Source organism: Bison bison, unplaced genomic scaffold, assembly GCF_000754665.1.
Source record: "Bison bison bison isolate TAMUID 2011002044 unplaced genomic scaffold, Bison_UMD1.0 scf7180017863933, whole genome shotgun sequence".
Taxonomy (NCBI): domain Eukaryota; kingdom Metazoa; phylum Chordata; class Mammalia; order Artiodactyla; family Bovidae; genus Bison; species Bison bison.
In genome coordinates this window covers 25,695-41,280 of record NW_011494505.1, presented here as the reverse complement: position 1 = coordinate 41,280, position 15,586 = coordinate 25,695, and the positions used below count along the sequence as shown (strand labels likewise).

Sequence of the window (15,586 nt, the reverse complement as noted above, 5' to 3'; positions counted from 1 at the left end):
AAAAAAAATTCCAATGTTATGGTGTTATAGTCAGGGTGAGTGAGAGTGGCATAAAATAAGGGGATGCTAGATCATTCAGATCAGCCCTTGTGAACAGAGAGGACTGGGGTACATCCCAAAACAAATGATCAAATATCTTTGGAAATCTGTGCCCCCAAGTGGGCAAAAGATATGAACAAATAGTCCATGGAAGTGAAACTCGTTCTGCTGAATAAAACCAGTGAGAAACCGAACTGCTGAAACATTGAGGCTGTACTTCAAAGTGAAAAATCCTATGGCAACAATTAAATCCAAAAAGCATTTGCTGGCTTCCCTGGTGGCTCTGAACTGTGGTGCTGGAGAAGACTCTTGAAAGCCGATTGGACTGCAAGCAGATCAAGCCAGTCAATCCTAAAGGAAAGCAACCCTGAAGATCCATTGGAAGCACTGATGCTGAAGCTGAAGCTCCAATACTTTGGCCACCTGATGCAAAGAACTGACTCATTGGAAAAGACCCTGATGCTGGGAAAGATGGAAATCGGGAGGGGAAGGGGACAACAGAGGGCGAGATGGTTGGATGGCATCACCGACTCAATGGACATGAATTTGAGCAAACTCCGGGAGATGGTGATGGACAGGGAAGCTTGGCGTGCTGCAGTCCATGGGGTTGCAAAAAATCGAACACAACTTGGGGACTGAGCACACACAGAGACGTGTGCAGGTCACTTTGGATAGAGGTCAAACTTGGCTTGTTGATCTTCATCCATTACCTGTTGTATACAGTCCTGTTCCTTTCATACACACTCCCATTCCTCAGACTTAAAGGCCTTGATTCCAGCTGCTGAAGGATCCAGCCTGCAAACAAGCCCCTTCCTCCTGCTGCGTCTCACTGGGTGGCAGCATCTCACCCAGAGGAGGATGCTCTGTGAGTATCCCTTTTTGCACTTGCCCTGCATCCACTCTGGCCTCTCCAGGATTTGCTCTGGAGCTAGACCACAATGTTCTTTTCAAAACGCACATAATTATCCTGACCTAAACCCAGCTCAAAAAAAAACGTTAATGGAACCAAAGTCCTTGTAAAGGCAAATTCTTACCAGCCCTTACAGGGACTTAAATAACTATCCCTGCAAGCTCTGAATCATCATTACCCCTCTCTGTCTCATTAGATGTCAACCCCGCTCACTGTGCATTGTTGCTTTTCTGAAGAGGGCTGTCAGCCTGATCCACTCTGCCTGGAATGCTTTTAGCTAGCTAATCACCACCCTGTGTGTCCTTTTAAAGGTAAATGCCATTTCCTCAGAAAATATGTTCCTGGCAAGACCAAAGTACCCTCTCTTTTTCTCTGCAAAACAGACCACATTTTTTTTTTTTGCAGGGTGTGGTGGGTCATACTCAGAAGCTTCTATTGTAATGATTTTTTTTTTGAAGATGGGAACTTTTTAAAAAAATGAAATAAAATGTTACAAAATGAACAGGAAGCATACCAGGTATAAGCATCTGAACCAATTCCAGATCTTACTGTCAACTGGCAGGAAATAAAGACCAATGGTCATTGCACCAGGAAGATTTGGCCAGAAAAATCCAGACCATGGGACACGCTTACAGGTCAAATTGCTCAAGTTCTACAATATAGACTAGAACAAAGGGAGTATAATTTATGGGGAAGAGTCTGGGTGATGGGGAAGCAGCAGAAAAGGGAAGATTGTTCATCGATCTCTATTTTATTTCATGATGTGATTTTCTCTGCTCTGCTAGGACCATAAGTTCCTTGAGAACTGTTGTCATTCTTGAGTTCACCCATCCCAACAGTAGTAGTGTTTGATGTAGCTTCTTGCCCCCAAACATGTTTCTCAACCAGAAATGATGTCTTCCAACGTGGGACTTAGAGCTGTCTGGCCACATCAACAAAGATGCAGAGATGGTTCTGTGAGGCAAGTGCACTCACAGACCTCTGGGTGGCAGAAGAGGTGACCACATAAAATACAGGATGTTAAAAACAAAAAAAATACAGGATGCTCAAGACTTCCCTGGTGGTCCGGTGGCTCAGACTCTGCTCTCCCAATGCGAGGGGCCCGGTCTCGATTCCTGGTCAGGGAACTAGATCCCACATGCTGCGACTAAGACCTGGTGCAGCCACATAAATAAAAATAAATAGCAAAAAAAAAAAAAAAATACAGGATGCTCAGTGACATTTGGATTTCGAGTAAACAATGAATCGTCTACTATTCAAAGAAGTATTCTCACATATTACAGGCTTAAATAACAGACAATTTCCTCACTTCAATAGCAACTCATTTTTTTCCCTACAAGAATGTCCCAAATGAGGGCTTCCCTGGTGGCTCAGATGGTAAAGAATCCGCCTGCAATGCAGGAGACCCAGGTTCGATCCCTGGGTCAGGAAGATCCCCTGGAGAAGGGAATGGTAACCCACTCTAGTATTCTTGCCTGGGAAATCTCATGGACAGAAGAGCCTGGCTGGCAGGCTATACAGTCCATAGCATTGCAAAGAGCTGGACACGACTGAGCTAACACTTTCAAACATTTTCACATGTCCCAAATATTCAATATATGGGACATTTATATTAAAACATTATCCATTGTATATCTGAATTTCAAATTGTACTGGATATCCTATAGTTCACTTGTTCAATCCAGCATGCTATCAGGGTAAGCTCATCTGGGGAATTCAGTGAGGCATCTCTCTAGAAGGTTTGTATTTTCAGCAAAAACTTGGAATGTGGAAATCTCACCGAAGGGATTGTATCGTCATGGCTCTTCATCACTTTCAGAAACCCTGCCAGACCCATGAATTCTCCACAAGGTCTAAAATATGGGCAGGAAGGATGGTTGGACTGGAGGAACTGGCTGGGTTTGGGCAGGTCGTCTGTCCAGAGTGTGCATCCTGCCAGGCTTCTGACCTTCTGTACCAAACTTCTTCATCCACGTCTCCCCACCCCACCCCATATCAATCTCTTTCATTCTTAGCCTCCTTACCATCATTGTTGTTATTGACCCCATGGACTGCAGCACGCCAGGCTTCCCTGCCATCACCAACTCCTGGAGCTTGCTCAAACTCGTGTCCATTGAGTTGGTGATGCCATCCAGCCATCTCATCCTCTGCTGCCGCCCTTCTCTTCCTGCTTTCAATCTTTCTCAGCTTCAGGGCCTTTTCCAGTGAGTTGGCTCTTAGCATCAGGTGGCCGAATTATTGGAGTGTCGGCTTCAACATCAGTCCTTCCAATGAATCTTCAGGTATTTCCTTACCATGGTTACACGTCTTACTTTATCAAGGGCTCAGCTCCAACGCTGACAGGACATCCAGACCAACCCAGCCAGGACAGCTGCTCCCACACCCATCCCAGTTTCCTCTGTGCCTGGGTGAATTTTCATGGTACTCGTTACCAGACAAACCATTTATACCTGACTACATGCTAATGGGAGCTACCCAGGTGGTACTGGTGATAAAGAAACTGCCTGCCAATGCAGGAGATGTAAGAGACTTGGGTTCGACCTCTGGGATGGGAAGATCCCCTGGAGGAGGAAGTGGCAACCCACTCCAGTATTCTTGCCTTGAGAATCCCATGGATGGAGGAGCCTGGTGGGCTACAGTCCATGGGGTCACAAAGAGTCAGACACGACTGAGCATGCACACCCATGCTAATGAGCTGCACCGGAACTGGGAGCTCTTTCATTTAATGTTGTAAATGAGTAAAACAAAAATGAACCCAACCTTTTTAGGGTTGGTGATTCATAGCATAAGGGTTTGAAAAGAGTTGATTATGGCCGTGCTGCAGAAGAAGCATATCTGTTTGAAGATATGGTCTAGAACACAAACTAAAAGGAAAAGGGAATCAACGAATCTTCAAGCGGAACACAATTTTACTAACAAGGTGTTAGTGTAACTGGAAATTTTCATGGAATAAGTATGACCCATATAGAGGAGTTTAAAAAAATTTGTTTGTTTTATTTGGCTGAGCCAGGTCCTAGCTGTGACATGCAGGACCTGCACTTGTGACATGTGGCATCTCGTTCCTCAGCCAGAGACTGAACCCAGGCCACCCACATTGGGAACATGGAGTCTTAGCCACTGGACCACCAGGAAATCCCTAAAGGGAATATTTTACCTCCCTTGGTTCCCAGGATGATCAGTTCTTGGAATGTAACTCCAGATTCCAATAATGTTGTTAAATGAAGGGCAATTCTGCCTTTTTTTTTTTTTTTTTTTTGCTCAGAAAAAAATGCAATGTATTAGACATGCATGGTTTGTACCCAACAATTAGGTTAGATTTAACAATCTCTATGGGCTTCCCTGGTAGCTCAGTAGTTAAAGCGTCTGCCCACAATGTGGGAGACCTGGGTTCGATTCCTGGGTTGGGAAGATCCCCTGGAGAAGGAAATGGCAACCCACTCCACAATCTATGGAGATAGACATAGAGGTAAGTGATTACTCAGCTTCAGTGTATCATTTGTAGTCCAGGTGAGATCATCCATAATAGAATCTGAGATGTTTCAGGGGCTTCACTGGTGGCTCATTAATAAAGAATCTGCCTGCAATGCAAGAGGCCTGGGTCTGACCCTTGGTTGGGAAGATCCCTGGAAGAAAGGAATGGCTACCCACTCCAGTATTCTTGCCTGGAGATTCCCATGGACAGAGGAGACTGGTGGGCTACAGCCTAGTGGGTCGCATGCTGCAGGATGTGGCCACAAAAAGAAAAAAAGAAAAATAATTAAGTAGTTTAAGAATGCTTGATTCTCTGCCCCTAGCTTCCTCTTGGTAAACTTGCAAGTGGACCACAAGGGCAAGAGAACCTCCAGTTGCAGGTGAGTCACTTGAGCAAGACAATGTCCCAGGGAAGACAGAGGGAAGTCAGCAGGCTTGTGGCAATGGAAAAATGACAGAGAATCTGACCTCCCGGCTTAATGATTAACTGAGACTGTTTCCCTTTAAAGATTGTTTTGGCTGAGGGGAACTGTCACGGACAAGTCCACGTTCTCCCCAGATTGCTGGCTTTTCTGAAGAAAGAATCTTTCTTCTCTATGGAAACCTGTCACTTGATGTATTGTCTGTTGAGCAGTAAGTGGCCAAACCTGCCGTCAGTTACAGATCTAAGTGCTGGGCTAGGATAGCCAATGAGTCAATGCTGGTCACCTTGCCTCTGAGTTAATATACCCAGGGTGAGTTCTCTCTCCTCATGCATGAAGATTAAACGTGGTAATTTATAGTTAGGATGGCCTACTGCTGGAGCCTGGGCTAATGCAGATTTTAAAGCATCGATAGCATTTTCTGCTTATTCATTCAGCTGGGTCTGGTTGGGTAGAGTTTAGTAATGCATAGAGAGGTTGGGTAATGCAGGAACATCTAGGCACCTAATTCTCTTGATGTCTGGTTAGACTTAGAAATGCCCTGAGATATCAGGAACTGAGAAAGCCAGGGTTCCCTTAATTCTTTCAGAATCAATCAACATTCTTCCTTAGATATGAAATGACTTAAATATTTCACAACTGGTGAGCAGAATTGTAGTTTGTCTGTGGAGGTATCATTCCACTTAGAGGCTAATTCCTATAACAGATGGATAGTGTCTAAACTCTCCATGACAGCTTAAAGTGAAAGTGATAAAACTCAGGGCGCCTGCATTGTAAGCAGACTCTTTATACCCTTTGAGCCATGAGGGAATCCCCTACTTTGTGTGGTTGCCTTTAAAAAAAAATTTACAATATTGTAAGTCAACTATACTTCAATTAAAAAAACACAGTTAATATAAGAGTCAACTACTACACTTAAGTCCTGCTTTGATGGACTGTGTCCAGGGTCTTACCTTATGGGTCACTTAATAGATTTCAGAATCTAGTCAGCCCTTCACCAGGACCCCCACCCTCTTCACTATTCCACTTCCTGCTGCCGGATTTTCCTTCCTGAAGACCAGAGCTCTTTGTCTCTTATCTCCTATTTTCCTTCCCTGCCTGTGCACTCAGCCCTCCCAGCAAACAGAGCTCCCTGAAGAAGGGGACCAAGTCACATGTCCTTTGTCCTCTTCCATCCCTTTGTGCAAGGCTGGATGCAGGCATGAGGCTCGTTAAATGCTTTTGTTGCTTGAATTAATATCAGAGATCTTAAGCTCCCCTCCTCCTGGTTGGGGTCCAGCTGGTCTTGGGGTCCCCACACTGGAGTGTCTCAGGTCAGGTGCAGACTGTGGGGAGCTGAGAAGTGTAAGAGGACTGGGAGGGAGCAGGATCTGAGTGGGGCCCCCAGTTTTACACCCTTTCTGAGATCTGTGAATTCAAGTGTCCAAAGAAATAATCAACAAACCATCTATGATGAGAATATGAAAGGGTTTTGTTTGAACCAAACTGAGGACTGTACTGTGGGTGAGAGATGCTCAGATAGTTCTGAGGAACTGCTTCAGTGAAGCAAGAGTTTTCAGTGCAGTCTTATACTTTATCCAAACAAAGAACATATATCAAACACGACAGGGTGTATTCCTTCAAGGCTTCAGAAAAAGACTTAGTACATAGTGAGACAGCAGGACCCTGGTGTCAAGGAAGGGAACTTTATCTTCCAGGGAGTGTTAACATGGATGCCATGAGAATAGAGTTGTTCATCCTTATCTTCAGAACAGATTTTCTTTACCTCAATGGTTAAATCAGATGTGCTGTGAGGGTTGGGCAGGCTGTCTTAGTTCACACAAAGTTCAGGCTGAATCATGTATAAGATAGACAGACTTCTCCACTTCTCAATATGTGAATATCTTCTCCATCACAAGCAGCTAAAAATCTTAGAACCATATTATCCAGCAATTATACCTCTGAGGATATACCCAGAAGAGTTGAAGCCACACTCGGGAAAAGACATGTGTACACTCAGTGTTCACGGCACCATTATTCACAGTAACTAAAACATGAAAGCAACCTAAGTGCTCATTGACCAAAGGATGGTTAAGCCAATGTGGTAGGTACCAATAGTAGAGTATATTCAACATTTAAAGAGAAGGGAACATAACACATGTTACAACATGGATGAACCTAGTGGATATTATACTCAGTAAAATAAACCCGATAGCAAAGGACAAATATTGGATGATTCCACCGAAATGAACAACCTGGAGTAATCAGAGTCATTGAGACAGAAAATAGAAAGGTAATTGCCAAGAACTGGGAAAGGATAAAGGGGGATTTTTATTGTTGTTGTTGAATGTGTAGTTTCTGTTTGCCAGAGGAAAAATGTCCTGGAGTTTGGTTGCACAAAATGTGAATGTACTTAACATGGAGATGGAGTAGGACCCTAGGGTCCTTGACCCCCATGTCCTCTGCCTGCCTTCTGTCTGTGGGAAAAGCTTAGCCAAAGAATAAGTTTAATCCAAGACGTGAGAGCATGCGGAAACAAAGGACAGCAGCCAGAGGAGAACAAATAATAATAATGTGGTGACTAAGCATAGTCACGGACCTTTAGTTCCTTCTCAAGGGCTACAGACAATATTCTGAGAGTGTGTAGAGATGGACACCTCCACCAGGTGCAAGAGAGTAACTAGCTGAGGACCAGAGTGTAGCCATGACAACAGCTGCCCCAATTCTGAGAACCGCCTCAAGGAAATGGGAACAAATGGTCTCAAGGAAATGGGAACACACTGACCTTATGACTGAAGAGTAACTGTACCTAAAACAATCAAGATGCTGCTGGTCCAACCATCCATGACCAGTTGCAAGATGACTGTCAGAGCTGACCATGCTGTTTCTCCATGTAGCCCCCTCCCTCTGTCTAAACCTCTTACCCACTGCCTGTTGGGGTGGGAGGGGAGTCGACCTTTGGCAGGAGTGTAACGCCCTCCCCCCACTGCCGGTATCCAAAATAAAGCAAACTTTCCTTCCACCAACCTGGCCTCCTGAATGGCTTTTTTTTTTCCCTGAATGGCTTTTGAGCAGCCAGCAGCCAGACTTTGCTTTTGGTTACAAAATGACTGAACTGAATACTTAAAGACGGTTAAAATTTCCTGTTATGTGTATGTTACCCCAGTTAAAAACATCTTAGAAAATCTAGCAAGGGTAACCACAGAAGGCTGTGGTTAAGGGCTAACAGGAACTTTGCATAAGCTTCCGGTCCTCTCAGCCCCATCCCCACCCCAATTACCCAAGGTTAAGGGTTGTCTTCTGTGCTCAGGGACTTCCCTCTTTAAATTTTGGACAAACATCAGCTCCAGCCCTGTGCGCCTTAACCTCAGCCTCCCTGACTGACCCAGTGCTCCAGGCTCTGCTCCAAGGATCCAGTGAGTCTCGGGTCACCCTCTTCTGTGGGAAACTGGGTGCTGAGTTCACATCCTCCCAAAGAGACCTCTGCAACCCCAGAGTGCAGGGGTCAGCCCGGCTCCAGCCTGAGGGTGGAGAGACCCGTTTTACAGATGAAAGTAGAAGGAGCTGGGAACTGTCTGTGTTTGTGTGAGGAGAGGAGGGGCTGGGAGAGATTGGATCAATGTCCAGGGGCTCTTGGACTGGTTTTGGTCTGGTGCTCACACAACCCTAAGATGACCCTCACATAGAGTTTGTGATGCGGGTACCACTGCCTTCAGTCTCCTGTCTCCTCTCTGCCCTCCACGTCTGCTGATGCCTCCTCTAGGAGCTGAGCATTCTGCTGAAGACAATTCAGTGGTGTTTCGTGTTGAATTACCTTGGAGTTTTGTACACTCATCAACTCTGTGAAGCTGGCTCTCCAGTTTATCCCCAGCATACAATTTTAAAAGCTGTGGTGAAATACACATAAATTTGCCAACTTCACCATTTTTAAATGAGCCTTCAGCAGTAATGGGTAAATTTACACAGCTGTGTAACCAGTTCGCAGAATTCTTTTTGTCTTGTAAACTGAAACCGTGTGTGCACTGAACAATGACTCCCCATTTCCCCCCTCACCCAGCACCTAGCAAACCAGCATTCTACTTTCTGTCTTTGTAAATTTGACTGTATTAGCTATTTTATAGAAGTGGGATCATACAGTACTTGTCTTATGGTGACTGGCTTATATCACTTAGCATATTGTCCTCAAGTTTCCTCCATGTTATAGCATGGGTCAGAATTTCCCATATTTTTAAGGCTGAATAATATTCCACTGTAGGTATAGAGCACATTGTTTTTATCCATTTTTCATGGATGGCCATTTGGGTTGCTTTCGTCTCTCAGCTAATCTGAATAATACCACCATGGGTGTACAAACGTCTCCTGTGACCTCACTTTCAGTTCTTTTGGGTGTACACTCGGGAGTGGGACTGCTCAACCACGATGGTAATTTCACTTTTGGTTTTTCGGAGGAACCACCATACTTTACCCACAGCAACTGTACCATTTTATGTTCCTAAAGACAGGGCTCAAAAGTTCATCAGCAGCGTTTGAACAAGAAGGAAACACAGGTCCAGGGAAGTATATGACTTGTTCAAGGGCAGAGAGGTGGGGCCAAGATCCTAATCATAGCTTCCTGACTCTTTGAATGCTTGCCCTCAACCATAATGCTCAACTCGGACCTTAGAGTAACATGGACAGAAGCCCCCTGCTCTTAACTCGTGTTCTCTGAGTCAGCCTGGCCCTGCAGAGCAGTGTAATGGGGAAACATTCTATGTCCCAAAGGATAGAAAATGGAGTCTTTTGTTTCTGATTCAGAATGAAGATTAGTCCTCTCTTCCTCCAGGCTCTTGGGAGGTTGGTTTGGTTTTCCTTTTTTTCGATATTCAATAATAATTAATTAGGAACTTTTTTTTTTGTTGTTTTTTCATTGGAGGATAATTGCTTTACAATGTTGTGTTGGTTTCTGCTGTATGATAAAGTGAATCAGTCTTAATTATAAATATACTTTCTCCCTGGTGAGCCTCCCTCCCCCTTCCCATCCCGTGTGTCTACATCCTCACAGAGAGCCAGGCTGAGCAACCTGAGCTGTGCAGAGGCTTCCCACTAACTCCATTTTACACATATAGTGTATATATGTCAATGCTACTCTGTCAATTCATCCCACCCTCTCCTTCCTGCGCTGTGTCCACAAGTCCAATCTCGATGACTCCATCTCAATTCTGGCCCTGCAAATAGGTTCATCTGTACAATTTTTTTAGATTGCATATATATATATATATATACATACACACACACACATTAATATACAATATTTGTTTTTCTCTTTCTGACTTACTTTACTCTGTATAACAGGTTCTAAGTTCATCCACCTCACTACAACTGACTCAAATTCTTTCCTTTGTATGGCTGAGCAATTTCATTGCCTATATGTACCACATCTTCTCTATCCGTGCATCTGTCTAAGGACATGTAGGTTGCTTCCATGTCCTGCCTGTTGTAAACAGGGCTGCAAAGAACATTCGCGTACATATATCTTTGTGATTTGATTTGATTTGACTTTGGTTTTCTCAGGGTTTATGCCCAGTAGTGGGTTGCCAGGTCATATGGTAGTTTTATTCCTAGTTTGTTCAGGAATGTCCATCCTGTTCTCCATAGTGGCTGTGTCAGCTTACTTTCCCACCAACAGTGCAGAAGAGTTCCCTTCTCCCTACATCCTCTCCACCATTTATTGTTTGTAGATTTTCCAATAGTGACCATTCTGACATCTGTGAGGTGACAGCTCACTGACATGTGGACCCAGTTGGGGAAGGAGAAGGTTGAACAAACTGGGGGATTAGGATTGACATGCATACACTACATGTGCAAAACAGAAAGCTAATAGGAACCTGCAGAGAGCACAGGAACCTCAGCTTGCAGCTCTGTGATGCCCTAGAGGGTTGGGGTGGGTGACAGGGTGGGAGGGAGGCCCGGCAGGGAGGGGACATATGTATACATATAGCTATTCACTGGGCTTCCTTCCCTTGTGGCTCAGTGGTAAAGAATTGGCCTACCAATGCAGGAGACACAGTTTTGATCCCTGGATCAGGAAGATCCCCATGATTAGGAAATGGCAACCCACTCCAGTATTCTTGCCTGGAGAATCCCATGGACAGAGGAGCTGGTGGGCAACAGCCCATGGAGTGGCACAGAGTCAGACATGACTGAGTGGCTAAACAACAACAACAAAGCTGATTCACCTCTTTGTGTCGCAGAAACTAACACAACATTGTAAAACAGTTATACGCCAATAAAAAAATCAAAAAAGAGAACACTCATATAAGTAAAATCAGAAATGAAAGAGGAGATATTGTAAATGGTACTTCAAATATACACTGTTTTATACACATTTCTTATACTATGAAAAAGTATACGCCAACAAATTGGATAACCTGGAAGGAAAAAATAAACAATCTGAATAAACCAATAACAAGAAAGGAGGTTGAATCAGTGATAAGAAACCTCTCAACACAGAAAAGATAGTTTCATCAGTGAATTCTACAAAACATTTGATTTAAAAAAATTTTTAAACAATTTTGGCTGCACTCGGTTTTTGTTGCTGCGGGAGGACTTTCTCTCCAGTTGCAGTGATCCGGGGCTACTCTTCATTTTCGTATGCATACTTCTCCTTGCAGTTGCTGCTGTTTTTGTTCAGTCCCTCAGTCTTGTCTGGCTCGTTGCAACCCCATGGACTGTAGCACGCCAGATTTCCCTGTCCTTCACTGTATCCTGGAGTTTGCTCAAAGTCATGTCCATTGAATCATTGATGCCATCCAACCATCTCATCCTCTGTTGCCCCCTTCTCCTTCTGCCCTCAATCTTTCCTAGCATCAGGGTCTTTTCCAATGAGTCAGCTCTTCACATCAGGTGGCCAAAGAATTGGAGTTTCAGCATCAGCATCAGCAGGTAGATTCTCATTCACTTATGCCACCAGGGAAGTCCAAAAAACTAAGAATTTTAACAAACACAAAAGACTACATTTATTTCTAGACTCCTTCCTTGTATAAGATAATGGAGAAAACCTGAGTTGTCAGTGTGTATTCTTTGGAGGGTCCCCTCATAATGGAAGAATCTTTGATGATACCGTGATTGGGAATTTTTTCATTCTCTTCTCATGTCACATGGTTTTCTTTCAACTCCCCTCTGACTTAGTTTCTGTTCTGTCAGGGCTAGAGATTTGGATGGTTTCCAAATGCAACCAAGGCAGGAAATCTACTGGTCCAAGGCACAGTAATGAATTCATGTCAAAAACAGGATGTATGGGGGGAGGGGGCAGAAGGCAAGAGAGACAGAGTGAGATGAAGTGTTTCCATCTGAGATAGAAAAGAGGCAGGAAGTGAAGTGAAGTGAAGTTGCTCGGTCGGGTCCGACTCTTTGCAACCCTGTGGACTGTAGCCAGCCAGACTCTTCCTTCCATGGGATTTTCCAAGCAAGAGTACTGGAGTGGGTCGCCATTTCCTTCTCCAGGGGATCGTCCCTACCCAGGGATGGAACCCAGCTCTCGAGCGTTGTAGGCAGACGCTTTACTGTCTGAGCCACTAGGGAAGCCCAAAAGAGGCAGGAGGAGGAGGCAAAGACAGAAGGATTAAGATACCAAAGACTGGCGGTGAGAAGGTAGGAGCAGATTATCAATAGTGAATTACAGGTCACCATGAATGCAACATCAATTTAAAATATTCATATATAATGTATATGCAAAGCACCCAAACTCAGCAATGGTTATACAATTGAGAAATAATTTCAGATGCTTCAGGAAGTACATGAAAAAGAAAAGGTGTTAACATTTGAAAGATAGAGGTCAGAAGGCTGGGAAATTTAGGGGAGGGGTGATGATCAGGACACTCACCTTGAAATACAGGGTGGCTGTTCAATGAGAAAGGAAAAAGAAAAGGAATGTGAGCATATCTGTGATATCTCAGTCTCCGTGAGATGAATTAAAAACATGGGAAATTATGTTGAAAAGATGAGAGGGTGGGGAGAAAGCAGCAGAGGCGGACCTGAGTGACTCTCATGAATCATAACAGGAAGACAGTACCTGACAATTGGGGTTGTCTACTGGGCATCCCTGGTGGCGTGGTGGTGAGAAGCCAATGCAGGAGAAGGTGGTAAGCCAATGCAGGTGGTAAGAAGCCAATTGGTCTCCTGCCAATGCAGGAGGCATGGGCTTGATCCCTGAGTTAGGAAGATCCCCTAAAGGAGAAAATGGCAACCCACTCTAGTATTCTTGGCTGGGAAATACCATGGACAGAGGAGCCTGGCAGGCTACAGTCCACGAGGTCGCAAAGATTCAGACACGACTGAGTGACTAAACAACAACAAAAGCAACAAAATTCTGTACGATGTTATATCAGACATGCCATTCTCAAGGCTTAAGTGTCTGTCCTCACATTATTTTAAACTCTGTATGTTTTCTTCTATTATATTATAGCTGTTTGAAAAGTCAGACTCTTAAAAAAATGATGTGGAATTTTTTTCAACATTTGTATGTGGACTTGATTCCAAATGTCCTTCTGTTATTAAAGAGGGGAGTGCTCCTTACTTCTAAATCCCCAATGCCTATTTTAGATGTCTTTTTTTTTTTTTCTTCTAAATTTATACTCTCTTGTTTGGCTGCCTCAACCTGAATTATTTTTTTTTAATTTATTGAAGTATAGTTGATTTACAGTGCTGTGTTAGTTTCTTCTGTAAAGCAAGGTGACTCAGTTATGCATATGTATTGATATCTTCTTTTTCATTTTCTTTTCCATGACTGTTTATCACAAGATATTGATTATAGTTCCCTGTGTTATACAATAGGACCTTGTTGTTTATCTAGTCAAGGCAATGGCAACCCACTCCAGTACTCTTGCCTGGAAAATCCCATGGATGGAGGAGCCTGGTGGGCTGCAGTCCATGGGGTCTCGAAGAGGAGGACACGACTGAGCGACTTCACTTTCACTTTTCATTTTCACGCATTGGAGAAGGAAATGGAAACCCACTCCAGTGTTCATGCTTGGAGAATCCCAAGGATGGGGGAGCCTGGTGGGCTGCCGTCTATGGGGTCGCACAGAGTCGGACACGACTGAAGTGACTTAGCAGCAGCAGCAGCAGCATACGATAGTTTGCACGTGCTAATCCCAAACTCCCAATCCTTCCTTTTCCCTCTTCCTTGGCCATCATAAGTCTAGTCTCTATATCTGTGAGTCTGTTTCTATTTCATAGATAGATTCATTTGGGTCGTATTTTAGACTCCACATATAAATGATATCATACAGTATCTGTCTTTCTCTTTCTGATTTACTTCACTAAGTATGATAATCCCATTATCTAGGTCCGTCCATACTGCTGCAAGTGGCATTGTTTCATTTTTCATGGCTGAGCAGTCTGTCAGCATGTATGTATGTCTGAATATATATATTTGTTGTTGTTTAGTTGCTAAGTTCTGTCTGTCTCTTTTGCGACCCCATTTACTGTAGTTAGCCACGTTCCTCTGTCCATGGAATTTCCCAGACAAGAATACTGGAGTGGGTTGTCATTTCCTTCTCCAGGAGATCTTCTGCAGGCAGATTCTTCACCACTGAGCCACTAAATATTTACACACACACACACACACACACACATATATATATATATCACATCTTGTTTATCCATTCATCTATTTGTTGCAGGAAGGGGGACCTCTTCCACGGCCCAAAACTGGACTCTTGTCTAACACTTGGAAATGAATTGTGCAAGGAGACATGTGTGCTGACAAAGCAAGAGATTTTATTGGGAAAGGGCACTCAGGTGGAGAGCAGTAGGGTAAGGGAACTCAGGAGAACAGCTCTGTCTCATGTCTTGCAGTCTCGGGTTTTATGGTGATGGGATTAGTTTCCCGGCTGTCTTTAGCCAATCAGACTCAGAGTTCTTCCTCACGGTGCATGCCTTGTTCAGCCAAGATGGATACAAGAGAGAAGGATTCTGGGAGGTGGGTGGACAGGTGGTGTCTCCTTTTGACCTTTCCCAAATTCTTCTGGTTGGTGGAGGCTTATTAGTTACCTGTTCCTTACCAGAACCTCCTGTCATAAAACAGCTCATGCAAATGGTTATTATGGTGCCTGGCTAGGGTGGGCGGTTTCAACCAGCATACTTCCCCTAACATATTGATGAGTTTTAGGTTGTTTCCATGCCTTGGCTATTGTAAATAGTGTTGCTATGAACATAGGGATGCATGTATCTTTTTGAATTATAGTTTTGTCTGGGTATACAGTCAGAAGTGAATCCTACATCAACTCAATTTTTAATTTTTTGAGGACCCTTTATACTGTTTTCCATAATGACTGCACCACTTTACATTCCCACCAACAGTGTAAGAGGGTTCCCTTTTCTCCACACCGTCTCCAACATTTATTATTTGTAAACTTGTTAATCATAGTCATTCTGAACAGCATGGGGTGGTACCTCATCGTTGTTTTGATTTGCATTTCTCATGGCATCTGGTCCCATCACTTCATGGGAAATAGATGGGGAAACAGTGGAAACAGTGTCAGACTTTATTTTGGGGGGCTCCAAAATCACTGCAGATGGTGATTGCAGCCATGAAATTAAAAGATGCTTACTTCTTGGAAGGAAAGTTATGACCAACCTAGGTACCATATTAAAAAGCAGAGATATTACTTTGTCAACAAAGGTCTGTCTAGTCAAGGTTATGGTTTTTCCAGTGGTCATATATGAATGTGAGAGTTGGACTGTGAAGAAAGCTGAGCACCAAAGAATTGATGCTTTTGAACTG

The 15,586-nt window shown here is 43.8% G+C and overlaps 1 protein-coding gene across 3 annotated transcripts in view; it reads left to right on the top strand.

The window, feature by feature from the left end:
- Window positions 1–8,102: 8,102 nt before the first annotated feature.
- The window catches only part of LOC104984170 (cationic amino acid transporter 3-like), a 21,262-nt gene continuing 13,778 nt past the window's right edge, over window positions 8,103–15,586 (top strand). For all 3 annotated transcript variants that reach the window (XM_010833804.1, XM_010833803.1, XM_010833796.1), the window contains exon 1: window positions 8,103–8,237. The gene's annotated coding sequence lies outside the window, so the exon portion shown is untranslated. The remainder of the gene's footprint in view (window positions 8,238–15,586) is intronic.